The sequence below is a fragment of the Vicugna pacos genome, chromosome 15, assembly GCF_048564905.1.
Source record: "Vicugna pacos chromosome 15, VicPac4, whole genome shotgun sequence".
Taxonomy (NCBI): Eukaryota; Metazoa; Chordata; class Mammalia; order Artiodactyla; family Camelidae; genus Vicugna; species Vicugna pacos.
Genome location: NC_133001.1, coordinates 12,325,823 through 12,352,330, shown reverse-complemented (window position 1 = coordinate 12,352,330; position 26,508 = coordinate 12,325,823). Strand labels below are relative to the sequence as shown.

Below are 26,508 nucleotides of genomic sequence, written 5' to 3'. Positions count from 1 at the left end.
TTCAATGGACCTAATTCTTCATCTTTATTCTATAGCTGGATAAAATGGTCTTTGAGTTCCCTTGTAATTAGAACTTATTTGTGTACAGTTTACAAGGAGTCAGGTATCTTAAGCCCAATCTAATGCTTCAGCCACCATCCCATGTTGTGTACTGTCTAAGAAGACCTTAAATGATATCTGCTCCAAAATTCAGAGAACTATGGCACCTCAGATGCAAAGGATAACCCCAAGAATAATGATAATTATTATGATGGTGACAATGACTGCTAAAAATTTACTGAGCACTTATGATGTGAAAAGCATTCGCTTAAATAACTTGCCTTTAACTTTTATGAGTCATTTGGTTTGTACACCACCCCACAATGAAGCTTGTGCTAATTAGCCTCATTTCACAGATGAGCCCAGAAAGTTGAAGTCATATTGCCCAGCTAATAGGTGTCGGGTCCAGAGTTCAAACCAGGGAGACTGACTCCATGTCATGGGCCCCTAAAAAACTCTTATAATGGAATTGCCAAAGAAAGATGGATTCCTAGACTGGATGGGAAGTTTTCTAATGTAACTTTGAAATAAAGTAAGGGTCATGGGGCAGGGGAAATTGACAAGAGTGATGACACAAGTCCTATTAACTAGTTTGTTGCAGGAAGGGAGGGGAGGTCTGGGCAGGCCTGAGAGCTCCACCTGAACAATGCTGCCTTCAGTCCAGATTCTTGCTGAATGAGGGGGAGGGACAGAGTGGTGATGTGATCAAAGGCCTTTCAGAGAAGGACGTGGAGTGGCAGCCACCGGCTCTTCCGTGTCTCCAGAAGTTCACTGCAGTGCATTTAATAATTGCTTCCCATTATTGCCTGACTATCCTTTCTAAATACGTCCACCTGATTGTGATAGGTTTAGTGTGGGAATATCTGTTCCAGCCTATTAGCCAGCACCTTTCTTGACATTTTCCTGTCCACATTTATTAAGGAGACTGGGTGATAACTCTGGCTGGGTTCTGGTTCTTCTCCTGGGTTCAGAATTACAACCATGAGGGCCGATCTTCCACCTGAAAGTCAGCATTTTGTTTTCACACCATCCTTGTCCCTTCTGAGCCGCAGAGGCAGGAGCATCTTGCTTTGGGTATGAAACCAGATTATCAACCATCAGGGCTGTTGGTGCATTTCTGAGAGTGGGAGATTTTAGGGGCAAGTTTTCTTCTTGTTGCTTTTATCTTGCTCTCTGAAAGGGACTATATTTCTAGCTAAATTGGAAGCTTCCACTATGCTCAAGCAGACTCTTAAATAAACCACTAGAGCCAGAGGAGAGGGCACCGGCGACTTTGCTTGGGATGATATAGAAAAAACCCTCTTTTCCATGTAGGAAGTTGAATCTTCACAGTGTCCAATACTCTGCTAGTTGCACAGATGTTTCTGGGTCTCCTCAAGTTCAGAACTCATCACCAATGCATGATCCAGCCTCCGGAAAAGCAGTGATATTTTTCTAGGAATCATGGTTCCCATTACTATTGATATTATTATTATTATTATTAAGCTCTTAATATGAGCCAGATACAATTCAAATCACTCTTTGCAGTAATTATTCAGCGTTCACTCTCCCCCGTAAGTAGATATTATGATTGACCATCCCCATTTGGCACGGATGGGAGTCAAGGCTTAAAAAGATTAAGCACTTACCCAAGGTCATGTAGCAAGTCAACTGGGGCTCAACCACAGACCCACCAGACCCCGTGCTAGTGCTCTACTCACTCCCCTCTCCTACCTTTTAGCCCCAAATGGTCATGGAACAACTTAGGTGTCAATGAAATGCACCTGCACAGAAGACAAAGAAAGTAAAAAAAGAAAACGAAGAGAGCAAAAGAGAGAAGTGAAATGGGCTCATGGCCATGGCAATCTAGGAAAAGAGTTTTGGAATGTGGAAAATAATCCAGCCACACTGCCCATGAGATTATACTTGAAGAGAAGAAGTAATAAATCATAATATTTTCTGAGGCAGCAGCATAGACATGCAGTTCCCAGGGGTAGCCATTATAGGCTGGATTTTTTCCTACCCATCTCATTTAATCCTCACAACCTCACATCCCCATTTTACTGACAGAGACACTGGGCTGAAGTACTTATTTGCCAAGTTTGCAAAGTTAGAAAGTATCAGGGCAGTTACATCAGCCCAGACCAAAGTGGTTCTGGAAGAGTCCAGGCAGGAGAAGGTGGAGTTTAGCCAGTAAATACTTCAAGAAATCATTCTGGGGTATGTTTCCATATAAATGGAGATAATTCAAAGAACCAGCATGAGATCTGTTTCTGTCCTTCTTTCTGTGTCTGTGTCTCTGCATCTCTGACACACACACACACACACACACACACACACACACACATGCACGGGCCTAGTGCACTTCAAAAGCAAAAACCTGAACAATGAGACTTTTTGAAAGAGGAAAACAGTGTGGTGCTACTGTGTTACTTTTCAAGTTCTGTAATTCCTCGCGGCATACTTAGAAAAGCGAGGAGGTTTCAGTGAGAGCGGTCACTATGCTTTATCTAGAATGACCTTTGGTGATTTGATGGTAACTTTGATAGTGGAATTCAACTTTTTGACTCTTTGAATATGTTAGAATTATCCGTGGTATGGACCTAATCCCACGTAATGTAAAAGTCATATTTAATTAAATTAATGTAACTGAAATGGTTCAGTTGGCTTAACTTGTTCATTTCCTCTAACTAAATATCAGCTTACACTAAAAATTTTATTAATCACAGTAATGAGAATTTTTATATTAAATATATATATTACATTTAGTTTAAACGTTAATAGTCTACATTATTTTAATAAATTGCGCTAAGGGAGTATATATGAAATAAGTCTCTCATGCAGATTTTATTGGTTGCTGCATAGTTAATAGACACTAATGTGATCAGAGCCTGGATGTGATCATAAGATCAGTAGTTAAAATGATTGAAATATAAATTAGGAGCTGGAATAATTGTTTGTTAGAAGCTCAGATAATAACTGTTTGGTAATGCTCGGAGGGTCGAAGAAATAAAACATTCAAATGTGCCGCAGTAGCAGGCAAGAGAAACACTTTGAGGCAGACAAAGGCATGGATGCTTTTCTGCTAATTGCTGCTCTCTCTCTCCCCCCCTTTCTCCAGGGAGGCCTGACAGGCACCTCCCCCTCCCGTATCGCACCCCATCTTGGTTCCTCACTGAGCCTTCTTCCCAGCGACCAGACCTGCTCCATTCTTTCTCTCTCTTTTGCTTCTCTCCCCACAGTCCATAAGTCATCACTGATGATGGCAAACTATCTTGCCACCATCTTGGTGTAAACATGGCTGATTCTTTGAGAAATGGTCGAAAAAACACCCTTGTTTTCGGTGGGCTGGGATTCTTTTTCTTCCACGGCCAGGATCAACAGGCTCTTTCTGTAAAAGACTGGATGATAAATAGTTTAAGTGTTTTGGACCATATGATCCTTATTGCAACTACTCAGCTCTGCCCATGTAGACACTGGAAGCATCTGATAGATAGCAGTAAGTGAAGGGACATGGCTGTAGGCCAAGAAAACTATAAAAACAGATACCAAGTTGAATTTGGCCCACTGGCCAGAGTTTGGCCATCTCTTGTTCTGTGTTATCAAATATTTTCCGATCCCAAGACACACTGATCTTTTTCTCTCAAAAGGATATTCTCAGCTGAAATGCTTTTCTCAACAATAGGGCTGTAACGAGTTTCTTATACCTGTTTGTGTGCTGTGCAGTCCTGACGACGTAAAATTGGTGACCGCTAATAAGATGGAAGCGATCGACACTCCACGACCCAGGAGGCCCAGAGGTTAATTAACAGAGTGTGATCGTCTTTAAGAGACTCGATCAGCTTTTCTGTCTCGTGTAGCTGTGAGGACTTCTTCCAGATGGGATTTGATGGTGACCAGATCTAATCCTGCAAACAGACTGGGTAATTCTGAGAGTAAATTTCTCTCTTATCTGAACTTTTTCTCCCAAATTCCTGATAGAGTTACTGGAAAACCATTTTTTTTGTTTGTTTGTTTTAGTTTCTTTGTTTCAGAGCCTTGGCCTGCTGCTCATCCTCTCCACTCCAATTAATTCACCTGCTTCCTTCACCTTTTGAAATATTTTTCTCTAGTTATTTATCTTGAGGGCTTGACTCGGCGGAATGTTCAGCCTTCTTTTCCATGGAGGATTTTTGGTGGTTTCGAGCCATGTGTCCCCTCAATCTATTTAATAAATTCCTTCAGGAAGTTGGGGATTTCTGACAGCGATTTTTGAATAAAGAGCCCCCAACTTCCTTTTCTTCCACTCCTCCAGAAGCCGAATAATTCTAACATTGTTTCCTCTTGATTGCTTCTACAGGTCAGCTATTTCAACTTTCGACTTTAATTATTCATGTCCAATGCTTGTGTATGTTAAATTCATTCATTTCTATTAAATTCCCTTAATTAACCCACTCTGGTCAAAGTCCTGTGAAAGATGATGTTGATGGAGACAAAGGCATTTAAAATAGTCTCTGCCCTCGAGGTACAAAGTATTAACCTAAAATACCAGGTTGCAGGTGATAAGCACTATAGGAGTGACACAAAGAAAATTAGGAAACGTATAAAGGATGTAAGGTCGTTGTTCTGTGGGGCTAGGATGTAACAGCAGACATTAGCTGATTTTTCTGTGCGGTATCCAAACTACTTTTATGTAAGGGCTGTACTCCAGCTTACTCTGAGGTTACCTTGCCTCTTCACTCCCAGCCCATATGCCCACGTGGTACTGACTTTATTCCCAGGGGATCACATACTCCGAGCCATGCTAATGCTCCCAGTACACTCACCTGGCTCGAGCTAGCTTTGCTAGTAAGTACATAACTCCAATCTGGACTCCAAATACTCTTTTTGTGCCATCCTGGAAATAGTTTCTTTCTCCTATTGGACTGGATTTTTGGGCAAAGGGAGCGAGAAGTTGCTGTGGCCCACCATGCCAGATCCTTGCATGTAGCCAACACAGGGAAGCTCAGCAGAGAGAGCTGGGTCCTGCTGACATCATTTAAATTCTCCACCAGCTTGGAACCAAAGGTGAATTAGACCCCTCAGCCACCCAAACCATATATATATATATATATATATATATTTTTTTTTTTTTTTTAGCTTAAGCCAGTTTAAGTTGGGTTTTCTGCCACTTGGACCTGTGCACCTGATAATGGAGCTTGGATTTGAAAGATGATTGAATCTTTAGAGGTAAAGACAAGGTCACAGTTTTCAAACAGTTTAATCTACATACAAACTTCTGCATCTGACAGTGTCGAGTACAGTTGTCCATTTAGGGGAGGGTATGGATTTAAAGCTTGCTGGTGTTGGAAGTTCCCTCTGTGCTGTACTGTGTTGCCCATGGGTGCTTAAACCCTGCTAGGAATCTGAAATAATCAAAGCTGGAAAGGGCATTTCTGAGCACTTCAGCACATTTTCTTCTGTGACCTGCTCACTTTCCCCGGTGACATGTCCGCAGGCAATCTGTGTCACCCTTCAAATTCCCTAGAGATGACTTAGTTTTCACCTAGCCTTTCTGGGCTTCCATCGCCAGGAGATTTCTGAGCAGAAAATAGCAGTTTTTACCCTTTTGTAATGTACGAGAGGAGGGAAGAAAATGAACATATTTAGAAATCTCTGTGTCATGATTTATATTTTATCTCATTTAATTTTTTTGCCAGAAGTCTAACAGGAAATTACTACTTTTCTCTTTATAAAGGAGAAACGAGGGAGGCTTGAGCAGGGCGTATGTGACTCATCAAGGTTCCATAGCCAAGACACGGAAGCCTCCGGATTTGAGCCCAGGTCCTTCGGACACCAAAGCCCCTGCCGATTCCTCTGCATCATGCGTGTGCCATTTTCTGTGTTATCCCTGGGTGACAAGCTGACCAAACCTCACCTTCTCCTTCTACCCACGGGCCGAAGTCCAGGAGCTGGTGAGATACCAAGGAGGGGTTTCTCTGGTTTGGCCCCTCTGACACTCCTCACAGGGTTAGGCTCTTACCGTGGTCCAGTGTCTGCGCTCCTTTCCACACGTTTCAGGGGCCTCTCTGTACCTTGCATGTCTGTTTTGTGTCTGTCGTGGTTGGTGGGTGTAACTTAAGTGTTGTGACAAGGCGTAAGGCTGACGCCGTGGTAGTGGCTGTGGCTCCTGGCTGCCGCGAATCTCTGTCGTTTCTCTCGTCAGTGGCCGCAGCTGCTGGGGAGGGCGCGGGTCATCTCTGCAAGCGCTTCCGGGCCCCTCACAGCTGGACCGCCCGGATCCCATCAACACTCCTCCGAGCGCTGTTCACAGCTGGATCCCTGCTCAGGCCTGACACCATGCAGCTTTTCCAAACAATAGCACTTTCAAAAACCATGTTCAGAGTCTGCCCTCCCACCGTCCCCCTTTGACTTGAGCCTTAGATTCATGTCCTGTCCTTTTACTGACAAGCCTGAGGGACCCAGTGCGCCTGCTCAGTGCTGCCCAATGGAGGCTTCTAGGGAAGTTGGCAACTCTTCCTTATTAATCATGCAAATCAAGCCCCAGGATCAGCCTTGAATATCCAGCCATCTGCCGGGATAGACACAAACTAAATTTTGGTGATCCACAGCCTGGACTTGGAGCTGGGAGGATCTAGATTTGCATGCGAAGCCCAGCACTTAATCAATATGTTATTACTAGAGGTCTCAGAGGTATTTGTGGACAAAATAAGGAGGCATAGATCTTACTTCATAGGGTCTTTGTGAAGATTAACTGAAAAAGATACATAAAGGAACTAGGTACAGAGTATGTACTTAGCACATAACAACTATTTTTCCTGAGTGTCCTTGGTTCTACTATTATCTTTCCATCTTCAGTTGATAAAAATTTCTTTAGTGAATGAAAACACAAATTGTCTCCCAACTTCCATGACAGATCTTAATGTTTTGCACCTGAACTTGCCAGATGAGAGAAGGAAGGACTTCGACTGCTCTAGGGTGTTTCCTGAAGGTATCTTTGGTTTTGTTGAAATCAAACAGCTCTGTCCTAAGTGGCAACTGCCTGTTGTCGTATCACAGCCTATCCCTGGCAGAGGTGAAATACAGCACCCTGTAGAGTGTCTTCTGCCAGGACAGGTGAGTTTCAGGGCCAGTGATTAAGGCTTTTCTCTCTTGATTTGCAAAGTTCATGGTCCTCAAAGGGACAGCAAGACCTTTACCCCAAGCCTCATTTGCTCTACAGGCAGAGTGATGCTTTTAAGTTGGTGCATTTTTTTAAAAAAACTGAGGTCCTGTCATCTTGAAATTTCTGAAGTATTTATTGCTGCAGTATTTGTTAAACTGGAAGTCAGGCACTGAGTTCATCCAGGTTGCTGAGTAGAAGGAATCTTAAGTCGTTTCTCTCAGCTTTGAGTCGGGACAGGCATGGCAAAACTGAAAGGCAAGGGCCTCGTGGGATTCCCTGGGATCTTGAGATGATTCTTTCATATTCCATCTTTCTTGGGCCTGATTTTCAGCTCAACCTTGGACTGATAGGAAACTATCACCTGGGGAATGCTATTAAAATCGAACCCCTCCCTGGATGACAGGAGATACCTCTGTCCATCTTCATCTTGCCACCTCGCCATTCTTGGCAGTCATACCCCAGGCTCAGCAGCGTGATGTGGTACCGAAGACCCTTTCGGGTGGTTTCCAGTTAAGTAAGAATTGGGCTGTGGGGTTGCCAGTACTTATAAGGCGCCAGAATTTGGGCCGAGAAAGAATATTGTTTGATCCTCTGCTGAAAATGTGATGAATAAACTGAGTGAAAGGGAGGATCATTTGAAGGGTTCTCCTCGGTTGTGGATACTGTAAGGCTGGAAGGAAATACAAAGCTCAGTTTCTGTCCTCAAGGAACTTGTGTTTGTGTTGGCCAGGCAAGAGTAAGGCACACGAAGCAACAAGCTAGATGAAGGAGTGTGGGATTAAGTGACAAGCAAACAGTTCAGACAGAAAGTGCTCTGGGGGCCGGGCCTTGGGAGACATGGCGGAGACGGCCAAGTGTTGACAGGTTTGCAGTGATCTGATGTTTTTGTGAGATGCTTGCCCAGGGTTAGAGATGCAGTTGTGACTGTGAAAATGCCAATTCCAAAAATCACATCTCAGGGATTGTTTCATTTTCTCAAGTCCCGGATTCCTTTTGATTGAGGAAATTGCACTGGAAACTTTTCGGGGTCACAAGATAGTATTTTGTGCTTTCTAAGAAGCCATTTAGCTAAGAGTTTCAACAGTTCTCAAGTTCGGGGAGACTTGTAAATTTCTAAATGTATGAGATCAGGGTTGCCTTACAGCCTCTCACTGACTGCATGACCTTGAGCTTGTAAACCTGCTAAGATCCACTTTCTCTGCTGAACGAGAATGATAATACTATCCTTACAGAATTGTTAGGAGGACCACAGGAAGCTAATGGACACAAAGTGCTTGGTATATGGAAGGAATTAGTACAAGACAGGTCTATCATGGCCCCTGGTGGGGCTGGGAGGAAACACCTTTGAAATGAATCTAAAATCAGAGAACGTGGGAGCTGTGTGGGATCAGAGTGGTCACTTGGGCCAACTCCTCATTTTATAGATGAGGAATGGAGGCTAAGATAGACTGAATTATCTGCTCAACAACACACACCACCCAGCAATAGAGGTGGCTGAGGCACCCTGTCTCCTAACCAGCATTCCACTGTATTTCTTTACTGTATGGCTTTCTATGCTGGATTGATACAGTCACTGGGTTCAGCAATCCCCTCTTCCTATCTGCCTCTTTCTTTCACTGTCTCCCTCCAATACTGTCAACTACTTTGTGTTTGGCACTGGCGGAGGGGCAGGGCAGGATTTAAAAGTAAATAAGAATTGGCATCATAGATGGCTCAGCTGCCATGAAGGTTCTCAGAGCGACAAGGGGTAAATGGGGAAATGGACTGACATGGGGCTCAAGGGTAAATCAGGCACCAAGAGGGAGGTAAGCCAGTAGGGCGGTTCAAGTTGGAGTCTAGAGGCAGGCAGATTGGGCTCACATCCTTGTCTTAACCTTGAGCAAATTACTGAAACTCCATATCTGGATACCAAACAGAGATGATAAAAAATATCTACTTTCTAGGATTGTTGTGAAGATAGATGAGAATGTAGTACAGTGCTTGGCACATAATAGGCATTCAGTCAAAGAGAGCTGTATTGCTACAGGAAAGACACTACAGGAAAGACTCAGTGGAGAGGACAGAATAGTAAACATGGAATCACAGAATCATAATAAAGGATGTCTGATGCTAAGTAGTGATTCTGTTCCAACCTGGGGAGGAAAGTCCTTGCATAACAGTGACTGCTTTTCAGAAGTGAGTGCGAAGGTATTACACTACTCAGAAGACTCAAAGTTACCAACCAAAGCTTTCTCCAAAGAACGAACCTGGCCCCCCACCACGCTTAGCAAATACAAGACCACTTGAATTTTTGGGGGAAGTCAAAAGTGGTGAATCTGGACTCTTTAAAAAATTGTTTATTTTAGTTTTTGCCAAACTGTGATTTTTAAACCAGTTTCTGATTAGCAGCTTCATCTGGGCAAATGAGCTCCCCTTGTTCCTTATAGGTCTATTTCAGATCCGTTTTTCATCAGCTCTGTTATTACACATTCTTTGCAGACTTGCTCTCAATGTAATAATAATACCCACCCTTTCCTTTACAGTGATTTATGACTTTATTAAAGCTCTTAGATTTCTGTTCAGATTTCTAATCTGTTGACTTGGGTCACTTTGTATAATTTAATTATCGTCAGAGGTTTTGCTATAGGTAGGGACACCTGAATTTAATTAATGCACAGTTTGCATATTTCACATCATAAATAATGATGTCCAATAAATTATATCTTAGTACAAATCCCATAGTAGCCCTCGAAACAACTCCCTGCATTGAAATCCCAGCCATGGATCCAATCTTCACCGATGGTACTTGACATCTAAATTTTTCCCCAGGACCTTTCTGACCACTCTGATGCTTCTTTTCTTTCACTCAACGTATGTAACAGTTACACCCAGAGCTTTCAGATGTTGACCAGGAAAGACAGAGAGCAATGCAATCGGATTTTCTTCTCTGAGATTTTCTTTTCTAGATGTACAGATATCGAGAACGTAGAGTGGGTAGGAGCCAGCTCCTCTCTTTCTGGTTTCTTAATTACAAATCTACATAAAGATGGCTGCGGGTTATAGCGGAGTGGACGAACCACTGTCTGGAATCCAGTTCCTTCAGGCTGTACAAATCAAAGTCACCCCTTTAAGAAAGTATTTCAATTCTAGTCTCATCAAAGAGTTAAAAAGCCAAAGCCTTTTAGTGTCTTGTTTCACTTACACACATAGCCCATTATAACCTGCATAAACAAGGATGACAAGTTGAGATTAATGAGAGTCCCCAAGTGACAGAACAATTTAATTGTCAGAAATCACAGGACCTGAACTTTACCAGTGTATTTATATAAGACAGCCATCGTCTAAAAACTTCCCTAATTGATTATGACCAATAAGTAATAACTTGGAAAGCAGTTTTCTGGTATACAAATAACAAATGACTCATAATAGTTAACTGAGGTATTAAGATGCATAAGGGAAGAATATTAGATTGACTAGATAAATGGTTCATAATGTAAGGCAAATAATTGGAGAGCTCATACTCCTAAGTAGGATACAGCTCATAAGCAATGCTGAAAGTACATCAGATAAAGGGAACTGTGTTTGCTAAATGAACTCCCAGCTAACTGGGTATCATAGCTACGTTGCCTCTAGGCTCTATTGGGTCCTTCCTTTCTTTCAGGCACAGAAGCCCTCTGATGGATTCTTCTAAGCCACAATTCTTATTTTGGATCCTGCTGCCCTTGCAACATTAGGGTTTGGGGTCTGAGAGCAGGGGTGGCGGGGAGAGCGCCAGACACAGGCCAAAGCTGGACCGCATTATGGCGGAGTGTGTAACATGGCACCCGATCCTTCCTTTCAAGGCTTGGACTCTGACTCACCATGGGTCCAGCTTTGGGGATGCAGGTCAACCAGTGTAATGTCCCTCAGCAACCTCTGTGCTGACCTTACTAGCAGATGGAGGCAGCTGCTTGTGTAACTTTGGGGATTCCCTGCACCCAAATACCTCTGTACCTCAGTCTGTGCTGGATGGTTCTCCATCTCAGATCCCAGCAGGCTCAGCAACTGGATCAAAGTCACAGCAGAAGTAAGTGGCTATGCCCAAGCTTTCCAACGCCAGGGTATGTTTTCTGTAGTCTCCATTGACTGTAATTAGGAATAATTTCTCAAAAATGGGATTTAAGAGCAGAGATCTTTTTGGCCATTATCCCTCTTGTCTTTGTCATGTTCAGGTTCTAGTGAGTGTTATACACTACTTATACGTTAAAGGGGTACACGAGTTTCTCCTTGGGGATCTTATCTGGAATCCCACACTCCCAGTGCACTCTGGGACTTTATGTTCTGGCTGCCCACAGGTTCCATGTTCTCCATTCTTTCTGAGTATCTTTTAAAATCCTATTCTGCTAATGGTATGTAGACAGGACTGCTTTGCTAGCAAACTGGGTACCTCCTTGGCTTCATGTTAGTTTAATTTTAAAATAATGACATCTTTCATCAACTCAGGGGAGAGATAAACAGCATTTGTTAAGTGACGAGCTGCAGTGTATGTGTCTGATGTTTGGAACCGGTGGGCAGCCAGAACATAAAGGTGTTTGACACATTATTTCATTCAATCCTCACCCAGTCTTTGAGAAATAAAAGATATTCTCCTTTGGATTTGCAAATGAGAAGCTGGAAATTGAGCAAAATCAAGTGACAAAACTGTGTATCTTACACCCTCCTCCCAACTCCCATGAAGATCTCCCAATCCAATGAACAAGTCTTCATTCCCAACTGTGTCTGGTCCACTTTCAGGCACAGGAGTGGGTACTTAACAAATGCCAGTAAAATTCAATTCTGCAAATGCTTGAGTTAGGCTTTAGTATTAATGGGAGAATAATGTTTGATGGAGCAACACTGCCCTGTACTGTCCTGTCCTTCCAACTAGAAAACCCATACTCAGTGCCTGATGGCAGTTTGGTAGGTATGTAAGCGTAGGAGACTGTGCTTACGTACATACGTATTTTAACTGTGCAAAGAAACCTTTATGGATGTTAATACAGGTTTTGAATTTAGAAAGATGGTCAGGTCACCACTCTTCTCTAGGCAAAATCCCTGCAACAAATGGCTTCTTGCCCTCTTAGGGCAAAGAGCCACCGTCTTTATAGCTACCTGCTGTTCCTTCAACCCCAGATGTGCTCTCTCCCACATACCTGCATAGCTCACTCCCTTACCACCTAGAAGTTGCTGCTCAAATGTCAGTCATTTTTTCAATGAAGCCTCCACTGACCACTTTAAGAGGGCAGTCTACACCAGTGCCCAACTCCAACTCCCAACTTCCCAGTCCTTTAGGCTGTCCAACTTTCTCTTTCTTCCCTAGCACTTAACATGCTTTAATTTATAGGAGAATTGTCTCATGTCTTCTCTGTATTGTTTATTGAGTTTCTCCCGCCATGAAAATGTAAGCTGCAGCAGGGCCTGGTTCCATCTCTCTTATTCACCGATGTATCCCAAGTGCCTAGAGAAATGTCCAGTCAATAAGGGCTGAATGAATGATTGGATGATAATAAATACTTGCTAGATAACTAGAGAGTAACCTGTTTTTTCCTTAGATAATTCAGGGTTTGTAATGAGGTTTAAGCAGCACTTTGACCCCAGTATTCTCATTATCGTGGAGTTAGTAATGATGCGCCCTGGATTGGTGTTGCTTTTCAAACCTTCCTCATTTTATTAGTCATTCTGCCTCTCAAATTTCAGCTGAAGTTGTAAAATGATATAGACACTATTCAGTTCATCTTTGAGCACAGGAAAACAAATATTAAACACTTGACGTCTTGTTTTCAGTAGCTACCTGATCCAGAGCTGACATGTCGCCATCTTGGTCTGTCCTGGTTGTTGCACAGACGAGGTGATCAAAGCACTAAGGCAGTGAGTGGGGCGCTCAAGGTGGCCCTGTGGGTGAGTCGTGGGGATTTGAGGAGACACTTGAATGCTGGTGGTTAGCCTCTCAGTGTATCCTTGTTGGACTGTATCATAACCTACCAATCTGGCTTGTGTGTTTATAGGGAAATTTATTTTTTAAATTGTATGAATGTCTTTCCTCCCTCTTCTCTTCTTCCATCATCTCCAAGACAAAAGCTGTCGTTCAAGTGACCGGAGTAGTGGGGGTAGTTTGGCTCAAGTCTGGCCTATTTGCTTGAGAAGCTCAGAGCAGTTCTTTTCGACTGCTTCTTCTGGGCATGCCTGAAAAATAACCCAGCTAGCATTCCCCTAGCCCGAATCTATGATTTCATTGGGAAACTATGCATAAGATACTTTGGAAATAAATATACACAAGAAATTACAACTCTGTTTGAATGACCCTCTACCTTGGAATGTCTAGATCTGTGAGAATTATAAGGCCAAGAAATATGTCGAGGCCTGCTGGCTTGAAAAGTTACTCTTCCTTATATGGAATCTGAACAGCCAGGGAAGCTGAAGTTGTATAAACTAAGTGGAGATTTTTTTTTTTTCCCAGCCACTTATGGGCCTCATCCTTGACCTACTTCATTTATAGGTTCCTTTAAGATACTAGGCCTTGAAAGTTCATTGCCTCCTTGATGGTCTTCCAACAGTGAATTTCAGAACAGCCAATGCTTTACATGGACTTCGTATCAGGAGTATCCAAGAATGGATGGACCCAGATAGGGTCAGGCCAGGAATGTGCACCGGTACAATTATATCTGTAGAATGTGGGGCCTGCTAACCATGTGGGGGGCTGGTTAGAGCACCCCAGGTACAGTTTACTCATTACTGTTGGAAATTTTAAAATGTAGACTTTCAAAATGTTTAGTCTGGTTTTCAGTAAGAAAGAAGGGCAAGGTGATTCAGACAAGGACCCACAGCACAATATATTTCTTTTACTTGGTTTCCTTGATAATGGAGAAAATGGAGCAATGGGCTGCAAACCTAAAGCTAAAAACAGAAATTCTATTTTTTTTAAAAAAAATAGGGGTAATTCTTTTCTCTTACACAATGAATGGGAACATTTTGCAATTTTGGCTTGCACAGACTCTCTTAACATAAGCAACTCAGAATACTGACAGCGTCTGTTGGAAAAGGTTGTGTTTTTACTAACCCTCACCGGCAGTTCTGAAGTCTGCCTAGGCTAGGTTCGAGTCCCAGCTCCACCATTAACCAGGTTAAATTTCTTTTCCTCCCTAAACTTCTGTTTTCTTATCTTAGACATGCATATTGAAAAACAGTTCCTGACTTACAGGGTTGTTGTGTTGAGTAAGTTAAAGCAACAGCAATACAAAACCTGATGTGTACAGAGTGGTAAATAGATACAGTTATTACTCTTACCAGCCATATTATAGATGGCCAGACTTGACGATACTGGAGTTTCTAAAAAGTGGAAGGTAGATCACAAAATGATTGCACACATATTGAAAATGGCCCCCTTAGTGAGAACTCATTTGTTACTCAGGATTCTTCTCCTTTTCTCCATATAGGTCCACATTTTCAGTGAAAGTGGGGAAGACTGATAGTTACCTAAATAATCCAAAGGAAGTGCTGATTTTGGCCTTTGTTTACTGCAAGTTTTTGGACGAGAGCTTGCATTTCGTAGATGCTTAGAGTATGATCTTGTACTTCACTTCGCTGCATAGATATGTAGAGATTAATCTGCACATAGACCTAGAGATAGAAAGAAGATTGCAGCAGAGAGCCTACGTGTCAATGCTGGCTCACACTACTTCCACTTCAGGGCAGTCGCTCTTAGGCAGACTTCGTGCAGGGGACCCTGAAAGCACGGGGAGGCGTCCCGACCCCTCAAACAAGAAAAGCTCAGCTTTGAGGAACATATTAGAATTTGGAAATGAGTAAACCTAGAAAGAAGATGTTTTGGGTTTAGCATACCTAAGAGGTCTGGGGTTTAAGCTTAGTGTTTTATTTGAAGTGCATGGCAGGAAGTGGAGTTAGTGCGGTGAGCTTTTCCTGTACTAGTGCCCCTGCAGATCTGAATCCAGCCCTGGTCTTCCAGATGATTGGAAGACTTTTATAGACATTTAGGTATTTTGTCACCAAAATAAATACATATTTTACATTTAGGACGGTTAAAGGAAGGAATCTCAAATTGGTGTATAAGCTCAGTGATGGAAATAGAATGTGTATTAAATATTTCCATTTCATTTGAAAACACTATTTGCTGTTAGAGGCTTTGATATGATTCAAGCTCTGGGTAACTGACTTTGGTAAACCTGATTTTCTAGTTTTTAAATCTCCAATCACTAAGCATCTGGGTTTTGCTCTTTAAAGAAGCTAATACTCTGGTAATGCTTAATATTGGCCATTTTCAGCAAAGCCAGCTTTAAATATTTCCGAGGGCTAATGCATGATTTGTCTAAGCATTTTAGCTACATCTAATCTTTCATTACTGTTGAAGCGCATCTCTATTTCAGACGGCTCATTTGCTGACTTTCTGCGAAGTTCAGTTTTTGCTACATGTCTGATCAAGCTTAACAGTAATTTCCTATATTATATTAGCCAAAGTAATGTTTGTTTATGAGCTTAGAGTCATATCTATTAACATCCATGATTAACTGAAAATTGCCCCATGTGGTATTTCAGTCCACAAATGTGTTTTGATTAGAGAAGGGACAATTATTCCATTTGCATTTGATTCTAACACAAATGGCATGATTTTCAGCTCTCTTAGTCAAATAGATAGTAGTGGAGGAAAGAAGAGGTAAGGCCTTGGAAAGATCGCCCACGTGGCTGCTGCTTTCTTTCTGATCATTTAGACCCTAACATAATTTTTTTTCTTTGTAGCACATTTCTGTAAAATAGTTTTTGGTATGGATAATTACCTTAATTGTTCATATACTCTCTGAAGTTTCACTGGGGCATTATCTATTATGCTGCTTGAAATTGGTCATTGTGTGCTTCCAAATATATTTCATCTCCTTTAGGATTGGATGTCTGACTATTTAGATTTAATACTTGACAAATATGATGCATCTAGAAATCTGGTAAATAAGAAAAAACATACTTTGAAAAGATGATTTATGTTCTCTTTAATTCTGACTGTGTTTCTCCGATGCTTTCTTGACCTGATATAAATCTCTAAGTCTGCTTTTTTTTTTTATCCAGTAGAAGAGAATTTAGACTTGCACAGATTACTTGGACACACAGGGAGGATTCTGTTTGAGTGTCTGATACTGCTGGAGTCTGGAATCTGATTTTCTGATCAGAGGTTCGGGGTGGTATTTGGAAGCATCAGGTATAATGGATGCCCAAGGCATGACTCGGGGGAGGGTGATGTTGGCGGTCCCAGACCTGCTGACATGGCAGTCATCTAGTAGGAACTCCTAGCAGACTCTATCACTTTTGCTGGAGATAAGAACCTCCCTTTGGGGCCAAAAATCTCTGTCCTTTCTGTCAAACAGAGGAGTCACTTTTATTTGCAATTCAGAATGGTGACTTATATAAGATGATCTGACTTTCATGGTCTTCCTTGGGCTGAGAGCTATATAGACCCTTAAGTTTTGTCCTATAATCTTTTAAAGCTGGGTAGAACAGAAGGACAGAAAAACAGCAGTGCCTAGCACAGTTCCCAGCCCTCCCGGTGAGGTAGATTGAATGAGTGAACGAATAAATACATGAACTGTTCAGAACATCCTATGTGACCACAGGCCTGGTGCTCCCACGTCAAGCTTCTGTGCTTTGGATGTTTCTTCACTTTGTTTGTTCAACCAGTTGTATCCAAAAGTTTAACTCTCATTCCTAAAAAAACTTCCTATGGATTGGGAGCACTTCTTAAATTTGTTTTGATCAGCTTCAATCTGCATAGAACCCCCTTTTCATGCCAGAATGCCAGCTTTAATAAATCAGCCGGCTCAAATTGAATAAATCTATTTAAATACTTATAAAATATTAAGGATGCATTTGGGAAAAGCCTCTAAGGTTATTGTGGCACCCATGTACCTCACAGTAACTAATTTATTAAGCAGTTTGCAAACCTGGGAAGAAAGGAAAAAGAAAAATGGTTTCATAAACCAAGAGCAGAAGCCAATTTTTCAGCTCAGATGATGAAAGGAAGCATGCATTTCTAATCAAAAAGACAGATAAGCCTTCTCTCTCCCACCATTCCCTCACCGGCAAAGTGCCTTTTCATCATCAACAACACTCCATTCCTAATGGCTGCCTGGGCCTTTCTGCACCTTCTCCATACACTGGTAATGTACACACAGCATCCCTTTGAAACGAGAGCCCATTAGCTGTGGCAGACTACCTTTCCACATGACGTTCTTCTGTTGCAAGTCGTCAGCGCAGTATTAAATCATCCCTACTGGGCATGCTCGGAACCCCATCAGAGGAATAAACTGATATTTAGAGCCATAGCATGAAAATTGCTTTTCAGCCCCCTTGTTGAAGGACAGTTAAAAAAAAGAGGAAGAAAAGCAAAGGGAAAAGGTCATAAACTAGACAGGTAACACCAAGCTCATTCTTTTACCTTGGAGCTTTCCTTCTTTGTATTTCTTGGGGTGATCATTTGTGACCCTGAGTCTGATGTAGGTCATGGCTGTCTCTTTGTGCAAAGAGTAGGGTCAGGGCCCCCATATCCCTCTTGTTCCGTCTTCTAGGTCATCCGACACCTAATATTATCTCCCCTCCCATAACAGTGCCATAAACGTTTGTATTAGTGACAGATGTCATTTTAAATGTGTTTGTTCTGTCCTGTGAGGTTCTGAAATCTTGCCTTTCTATGGTTCTCCATGCTATCTTGCACACACGTTGCTGATTGCAGCAGTCGTGAGGGCCTCCGGAGAATCCTGTATACCTGGATCCTTCTTCTTAATGCCTTAACTGTCCCATCCTGTCCCACAGGCTACCCTGGAAGGGCGCTCACTTGTCCCTCCTGCCTCTCCCCACATGGGTTTATTAAGCGTGTACTGACACATAATAATAATTATATATGTTTAATACAGCAGATGTGAAACACATGGAAATGGTGGGGGCAAGGAAGACAGAGGTTGTAGGAGTCACTTGGTGATTCCTTTCCAAGGGCCAGTATCAACAAACTGCATGCTACACCCAGCTCTGGCTTATCTTAGCATCGTCTGCCAAGTTGGTGCAGGGAATAATAAACGTGGTGCCCAGCGAGATGCCTCCATCAGGTCAGTGATGGTTTTTACAGACCCACTGCCTGGACAAAGAGAAGATTTTTCAGGGTAGCCCATACCTCCTTCTACCCAGGGTAAACGTGGGGGGGTGGGGCTTGATTGCCCACAAGCTATACAGCTATTGAGAGTCAAAGCATTTGTTATTTTAGGTCTGGACTCCTAAGCACATTTTCTCAAGGTGTTTATGTCAAGCTCTTTTCCATGTTTTTCTCGCTCCAGGAAACTGATCAGGACATGCTTAAAAAACAAGACTTTGGTGAATTGTTTTCCTGCCAGTGACTGGTGGAAGGAACTGGACTCATCTTTACGAGAAAGGTAGGGTGACGTCTCCCAAATCCTCTGAGATTAAGACCACGCTGAGGCTTGCTGTTCCTGAACATAATTCGTTTTCTTGTCATCGTCAGTGCCTTCGAACACACTCACTACATCCTGGACTCTTTGGAGGCACAGCCCTCCTTGGCTGTAGTGGCTCCGATCTGGGTCAGTCCGGTTCCCCTGAGCCATCAGCACTTCTGAGAGACTGGGTCCCTGAGATTTTTGCCTTTGATGGGTTTTGTCCCTTTTGTGGGTCACCGCTTGAATCAAAGTTTGGTGGAAGCTTTCAGCCAAGTAGAGGGCAGAGCTTTAAGATCAGAGCACTGGAACTGTCTTTCTCCACCCAGGCAGCGACTCCCTGCAAGGGAAGTGGTAAGAGGAAGTTCAGCAGTTTCTCTGGGCTTCTCTGATGGTAAGATTCACGTGGTCTCTCTAGAGAGCCCCATCTCCCAGGGAAATTCAGATTCAGTAATTCTCCTTTGAGGCCTGAGAATCTGTTTTTAATAGGAGTTCCAGGTGATTTTCCTCATAGGAAAAATTCTTTGTAAGGATTTTGGGCAAGTTGTTACTGCTAAACACATGCTGAAAAATTCCTGCCTCGACAGCAAATTGAAGAGACTTTTAGTGCATTGAAGGCAGGCAGGCAGGCAGGCAGACAGGCAAGCTTTTATTCTGAGTCCAGCGACATAGAGTCTAATGGATAAAATAGTCCCAAAGACAAGTCTGTTGTATGGGGAGGATAGAGGGAGGAGAGAAGGATGTGATTAGATGAGAAAAATTCTGGAAAACACAAGGCAGTGTCAGGGATTGGGGGTGGGAATGGGGGGAACTCAAGGAGACTTGAGCCCCAGGACAGTTATCTCTGCCTTTCACAAGGGCTGGTTTTAATCACTCCCTTGTACCTTTCGCTAGTGTCATTTGTCAAACCTTCGCATAAAAGTTGCAAAGTGAGGTTATTCAGCGGGTACCATCATCCATCTCCCATTATTGACCGGAGAGGGAGGTGGTGTACCATTCCTCTGTCTCCAGCCTGCCGCCAGCTTTTGTTCTGTCCTGAAACCCCAGCCCCGCGCTGGAACAGAGCGGGGCCCCTGGGCCTTTCCAACAAAGCCCTTTGCAGCTCGTTGCGTGTGCCTCCTGGGTGTGCTCTCCCGGCGCCTGCTTTAGAGACTTCCTCTGCTGGGGATTTATCCGATTTGAAACAAATCCCTCAGCTTTGGTCCCGAATCCCATAATTTTAAACTGTGATGATCAGAGTTGTTCATCAAACTCTAATGACAATGTGGTAGGAGCAACTTTCTTCCATCGATGGTGCGCTGCTGCTCTGTCTTTGGTCACCCTGGCTGCTCTCTGCTGTCACGCTGATCTCCCCAGTGAGGGAGAGAGAATAGGCCCCAGTGCACGGGTGGATGAGAACAGGGGTGTATCCTCACGTACATGACTTGGCCCCCCCTTTAAACCCAAAGACCACTGAAAATCCAGTACGAAGCAGCTAGCGTGTGCCAGGCAGTATTCCAGGGGCTGCATCTGCGTTAATTTGTTAATCCTCACAACAACTCTACAAAGCTGGTACTATCATCAACCACACTTTGCAGATCTGGTCCATGATCACAGGGAAACGGATTCAGGCCCCCCAGTCTACCAGCTTACCTACCTCTGAGGGCCTGGCCCCGGAAAAGTGGTGAGATCGCGATGGATGATGATACCACCAGTCAAAGGGAGGGAGGCACACGGGACCTCGTGGGTTGGTTGGACAGGTAGTAAGAAAGCACCCAGAGACTCATTCTGAATGACAAATCTGTGTAAGATTAAAAAAATAGTGCCAGCAACTGGAACTGTAAGTTGACTGGAAATTTCCCTTTGCCCTGGGCCAGCTGAAATGCATAAAGTTGAGGTGAGTGGAATGATGGAGAAGGAGACAATGAGGCCCAGCAGCAGCTCCACCCAGGACACATTGTGGGATCATATAATTAGCATCTGATGTCAACGAAGAGCGTACGCTGACATATGAACTTGATAATACATACTTTGAAACTCTTTTTTTTTTAATATTTGGCCCTTTACCAACTTTATAGTAACTTTATTTCTAAAAAAAGGTTTCTTTGATTTTACTTATATTTATTTTTTATTTGATAACGAAAGGTGACGATACTGGCTCCCTTGCTGCAGGTACCTATCTCCTGGCCCACAGCACGTGACTTTCCTTTTCAGCCTTTCTTAAAACTGACACTTGGGGGGATAGTATTGTTTAGCACATCAGTGCTTAATAGAAATTTAATGCAAGCCACATAGGCCACATTAAAACATTTTTAAGAAGATACAACTGGTTTTAATAATATATTTTGTTTAATCCAACATATTCAAAAATATCATTTCAACAGATCTTTGGAATTTGGGAGCATCTTTTACGCTTACCACACATCTCATTTAGGACCAGTCACCCTCCACGTGTTCAGTGGCCACATGTGGCTCATGCTGTCATGTGGGAGAGTGTAGGTAAAGTAGTTACAGGGCAACCAAACTGGTCATATTCTGGCCCTTTTGGTTTTTTTAGCTGCTCATCCTTCAAAAAGTTAGTTTACCCCCTGAGGCCTCATTTTTCTCACTGGTAAAATAGGGATGGTAATAAGGACCAAATGAATTCGTGCATGAAACCACACTGCACCCGGGCAGAAGCACTCGGGAAACGCCAGCAGCGCCAGGACTGTGACAGCCAGGCTCCCACCCTGGCTTCCTTCTCTCCGAACCTGTGTAGGCTAACGTTAATGCTCAACTTTTAAAAAACATCGGGCTCCTTGTTTCTGACTGTAACTGTTGATTATTATACGTCTACACATTAGCTATCTATGTATCATTTTTATGTTCATCTGGTAACTCTCAAGGCAGGGCATCTAGTGAGCAGAGGCCAGGGACACCCTACAGTGCACAGCACGCCCCTCCCCTCCCCCAGCTGTCATAACAAAGGGTTACCTGGTCCCATGTTTTCATAGTGCCACTGCTGACTGCCACGGTTGTTTAACCAGACTAACCTGTGTGCATGTGTACATATGAATGTATTATTCTTTGATCCTTTTGAAGCAATTTAGACATGGAAACAACCTAAATGTCCATTGATGTATGATTGGATAAAGCAATTTAGACATGGAAACAACCTAAATGTCCATTGATGTATGATTGGATAAAGAAGATGATTGGATAAAGAAGATACATATATACATACATACACACACACATACACAATGGGCTAGTAGTCTTTTGTATGGACTCGACCATAAAAAAAGAATGAAACAATGCTGTCTGCAGCAACATGGAAGGACCTAGAGATTAAGTAAAGTAAGTCAGACAGCGGAAGATAGCGACTATATGATATCACTTATATGTGAAATCTAAAAAAAAAAGATTGTTTTCTATGTCTTTGAGACATAGAAAACAAACTTATGGTTATCAAAGGGGAAAGGTGAGGGGCAGGATAAATTAGGAATTTGGGATTAGCAGATACAATCTACTATATGTAAAATGGATAAACAACAAGTTTCTACAGTATAGCGCAAGGAACTACATTCACTAGCTTGCAGTAGCCTATAATGAAAAAGAATATAAAAAAGAATATATATGTACAACTGAATCACTATTGCTGTACACCAGAAACTAACACAACACTGTAAATGAACTATAATTCAATTAAAAAAATAGAATATAAATTATAAACAAATGTTAATAGAAGACACCATCCCTGATCCTTGAGATGTCTCTCACTTATTTGTACAGAGGGATTCTGCACCCCAAATTCCAGAAATAGTCTTCCTTGGGCTTCCCAGAGGGGAAGTGCTGTGACTCGTGCAGTCAGAGGCAGGAGGCGATGGGCCCCTACGCTCCTGTGGCCCGCCACCAGTCAGCTCCGTCATCGTGGGGCTGATGGGATCACGTCAAGGGTTTGGCTGCCACTGGACTTGCTCCTTTGCCAGAACTGAGTGCCGTGGGAAAACTGACAGCAGCCTTCCCGGGGTCCACCGGGTCACAGGACCCAAGGAGGAGGAGCAGGAGCCCCACAGTGCCAGCTCTGGGGCAGGTGGTCTACCCCTTTCTCTCGTTTATGTTGTGACGAACGAACTCCATTTACTGTGAGCTCTTGGAGGGACCCTGAGAATAATGGTTCCACCGCCCTGCCTTGAAGATAGTTTCCGAGTGCCAATTTCCGTCACAGGGGGTCCTCGAGGACTTTCAGACTTGCTTTTTCTCCTCCTTTTTTCCCCTCCCAGGCCTCTCGTATCGTTGCCCTAATTCCCTTGAGGTCTTCCAGTGAAAGTCTTTGGGGTTTCTCAGGTTCACCTTGGAAATGGCTTTGTACCTTGTGGAGGCATGGAGCCCATGTCACTGAAACCCCCATCAGGCATGGGTTGCAAGTCCCGTTGGCTCCTAATTGGACTGAAACCTCATTTGTGACTCTCCTTGCTGCCAAAAACAAGCTGCTTGGATGCCCCCCTTGATTTCTGCCTTCCAAGGAGCAGCTGTTTTCTTTGTTGGTCTGTGTTCACGGTTTCCTGGTGAGGCTCGCTGTGGACGGCGCCTGTCATCCCCGTGCCCAGAAAGCATCCCCTGCGCCGCCCGCTGCTCCGTGCAGGCAGACGCGGCACTGGAGAGGAACACTCCACGCAGCTCCCTCAGCTGCTCACGCCACACCTGGCAGCCTGGGCTGAGGGGGAAAGAGATGCCCCGATGCAGACACCAGCTGCCGCTTATCCCAGTGACCTAGTTAACTCCCCAGGTCCAAAGACCACTCTCCACAAAAGAGCACAAACTGACAGCAGAATCCTCTGGCTCTCCATTAAAATTCAAAGTCAGTATGAACCCCAAGAGGAAAAGTTCTGGCTTGAAGACCACGTCTGGTGAACAGATGGATGACGGCCAAGTGGCTGGCTCTGTGCTCTTGCCAGTGCTGGGGAGCTGTTCCTCTCCCGCATGGCTTCCTCTTTCACCAAACCATCAGCTTCCTTCTGGCCACCTGGAAAACGCAGAGTCAAACACCTGTCTACATGGATATGCTGAGCACTGGGCCTGCCTCCGCTGCTCAGTCCGTAGAGCCCGCCTAACTCAGCAATCACCAGCTGCTTTCCTGAGCGCAAGGCGGGAGCTCAGGCTTTGATGAGGGCGTCAACAACACACTTAAACCACCACAGAGATGATGCTTTCCACGTCATGGGGAGGTGCCGCCGGCTTGCAACCTGGGGCCCGCCGGGGTTTGCGCAGACCTTGGGTGGGGGAGGGAGGCTGCAGGAGCACAGAGCGAACCCAAGTCCAAATCTGGACCCACCCAAGGCTGGCCTCCGGAGCGCTGGGGCTGAGGAGCAGATGGTGGCTTGTCTAAGCCGGCATTCTGCTCCCAGAGAAAGGAAGGCATTCTGTTGGAAGCAGCCAGGGAGATCATCATTTTGCGTAGAGCACTTCTCTCCTTTGTCTTGGTAGAGCTCCGTTTATGGAGAAAGCCCAAGAAAACAGAAGAGAGGAGAGATGGTTTTGCCTCCGCCTTGATGAATGTGTGGCGTTTGCATCTTCCTTTTTTTTTTTTTGGCAGGTTGCTGTTGAATCTGTGCTGCTTTCATCTCCTTTCATTTTCTTGTCACCACTCTCATCCTGATAAAAATGATTGTTCAGCGTTGTTAACTGTGTGGTTCAAGGCGAGTAGCACACTCTATCCCACTACGAGATGCCCTATGTTCTCTGAAGCAGGATGCAATTTGAGGGACTGTCAGGTCATTTTGGATGGTGGTGGTACCAGAAGAAATACCAGAGCCTGGTTCGTGGAGACATTTATGAATAATTAGTGGTGAAAAAAGAATCATTGCCATCTTTTTTCCTGGCCTAACACCTGCATCAAAGTGGAGCAATAAATGGACCCCAGCATTCTACTGAGTGCTTATTATGTATCAGGCACTGTTCTAAGTACTCAATTCTAATAAACTAATTTAAATCTTTACAGCCCTGTAAGGAAGATATGACAGTTTTATCAATGAAGAGTCTGATGCACAGAGAGGTTCGGTAACTTCCCGAAGACCACGTTGGCAGCAAGTGCTTGGAGGCAGGGCAGACCGGACAGCACCCCAGCCTTCTGGAGGCCCTTGGTTGTCCAGGGCTGGAAAACAATTATGAATTACATTCATTTACTTCCTAGACTGTTTAGAAACTCGCTCATTTTAAAACATTTTACGACAAGACAATTATAAAATTCCAGCATTTAAAAAATTCCTATTTCAGGCAGCTCTTTCCCAGACTGCCTAAGTCATTTCCCCACGGGTCTCAGTCAGGCCTCTGGGTTGGAGGCTTGGTCAACACCTCTTTTTAACTCAGTCCTCAGACTTCAGTCGCTATCCTAGTCTCTTGGGCGATTTCCAGTCCTGTCTCCTTCTAAACTGCTCAGAACTCTGTGAGCAAAATAACTTGGTGATTTGTGCTGTGAAGTCCATGTGGGCTCGGCGAAGTATGGAAAAGCAGGGGCACAGTTACAGCTGCCCACTGGGCTGAGCAGAGAGACGAGGGCCTCCCCACTCTGTCTCCCCTCTTCCCCTGGTGTCCTCCTCCTCCTGGAGTTGCCTGTCCCCTGATGCGTCCCAGGTACCCACTTACTTCATGAGCGCTGGGGAGCAATTATCTCCAGCTTGTGAAGTGCGAGTGTTTGACCCAGGACCCATATCAAAGTCTTTAGTCACCACACTTGACAAAGAGATTTGTCACTGATGAAAAGACAAGTCAATTTGCTGAAACTTCAATTGGTGTTTCTCTGGGAGTCGTACCAAGTCTCAGAGGTCACACTGTAGTGTTGGAAGACCAAGGTCTTCCAAGACCAGCACTATCCATTCTGGCCCCCTCCTTGCCAAGAAATACCCCTTATTGACTAATATCATAAGCAGCAAAAGGCGATGGGGAAGCCCTCTTTGCAGTGAATTAATCTTCCACCAGTGTTGGCTGACTCTCAGGCCTGCAGACTGGGGGCCACGATGGCCAGAGCCTTGGTAGATATGCCTATGTGCTCGATTGGCGATAGAAAATCTTTGATTTTAACTATATGATAAAGGTAGTCTATCTCCCATATTTTATTTAATTCCGTTCCAATGGCAGGAAGGCAGAAGACCCAAATTCAGAAGGCATGGCATCTAACCTCAACTCTTCACTAATTAATTGTGTGACCTTGATAAAGTTCCCTGAAGCCTCTTGGCTCAGCTTCCTCCGTCAGCGGATGAGGGGGTTGGGCCGGATAATCCATCATCTCCTGCCTAGCTATCATAGTAATGGTTATGGGTTCAAGGTGTGTGGGTGGGGTTACGTTTCCATTTTACTTTGGGATTCTAAAGAAAGTTAAAGACGCTTCAAATGGTGAAAAATGTAAGAGGCAAGCAAGTTTATCATGTTCACTGCAGACTGCATTATATAGATGTCGAAATACACAGTCAGCAGCTGGAACACAATGTAAAAAAATTTTTGAGTAATTTCAAAGCATATGCCAGGCGCTGAATGGAGATTTCCAGGACTTCCACAATCACTAACTTCAACACTCACCTCTAATATATTCCGACTTAAAGTGTGCAACCTTGTTTAAAATGCACCGCTAAAGCATATATTTTCATGTATTGCTATGTCTGAATGCACGATAACCAGGTTGAAAATCAAATTATCTGTGTTAGGGTGAATATGATGGTGTGAATACTGCCTGCTGTGCTGTGAATGAATCTTGTAAACACAATCAAATGCATCTTTCCCTTTCGCCCACGTTCAGCCACCCCCCAACCCCCGCCCCCGAGAGACAACTCTTCCTCTTCCCTTCCCGTTGTCACAGCAGTTCATGTTTATCGTGAACGACAACTTCAGCTTCAACGCAGCGTGACCTCTGCCACGTTGGAACCGCTCTCCTAACCTCAGCCTTTAGAAGAAAGCTGC

General features: G+C 43.8%; 1 long non-coding RNA gene across 1 annotated transcript in view; it reads left to right on the top strand.

Moving 5' to 3' along the window:
* The window catches only part of LOC140685663 (uncharacterized), a 319,416-nt gene that overhangs the window by 85,679 nt on the left and 207,229 nt on the right, over positions 1-26,508 (top strand). The window contains exons 3-4 of the long non-coding RNA XR_012058927.1: positions 5,735-5,951; positions 18,484-18,579. This is a non-coding gene — a long non-coding RNA (uncharacterized lncRNA). The remainder of the gene's footprint in view (positions 1-5,734; positions 5,952-18,483; positions 18,580-26,508) is intronic.